The following is a 217-nucleotide window of genomic DNA, read 5'->3' as shown; positions in this document are numbered from 1 at the left end:
AGAGCCAGGGGTAGTGTTTCACTGGTGAGTCATAGTCAGCCTAAGTCCTGAAAGAAAACCTAAAACCGTTTTTCCACTGTGAAGGAATTAGCAATTACGTGGTGAAAAACGTCTTGAGAGCCCATTTTCCTTATGGGCTGTGGGTGGCTATGCAGAGGAAGGGTGGCTGGGGAGGCCGGGCAGGGTGTGGAGATGCGAGGGGGGGGGCCAAGCATTT

The 217-nt window shown here is 52.5% G+C and overlaps 1 protein-coding gene across 1 annotated transcript in view; it reads right to left on the bottom strand.

The window, feature by feature from the left end:
* LOC103781917 (unconventional myosin-Va-like) overlaps positions 1-217 on the bottom strand; it is a gene marked incomplete at both ends in the record, with an annotated part of 8905 nt that overhangs the window by 4164 nt on the left and 4524 nt on the right. The gene's annotated exons all lie outside the window — the stretch shown is intronic.

The sequence above is a fragment of the Merops nubicus genome, unplaced genomic scaffold, assembly GCF_000691845.1.
Source record: "Merops nubicus isolate BGI_N331 unplaced genomic scaffold, ASM69184v1 scaffold29690, whole genome shotgun sequence".
NCBI lineage: Eukaryota > Metazoa > Chordata > Aves > Coraciiformes > Meropidae > Merops > Merops nubicus.
This window is presented reverse-complemented; position numbering and strand designations above follow the sequence as displayed.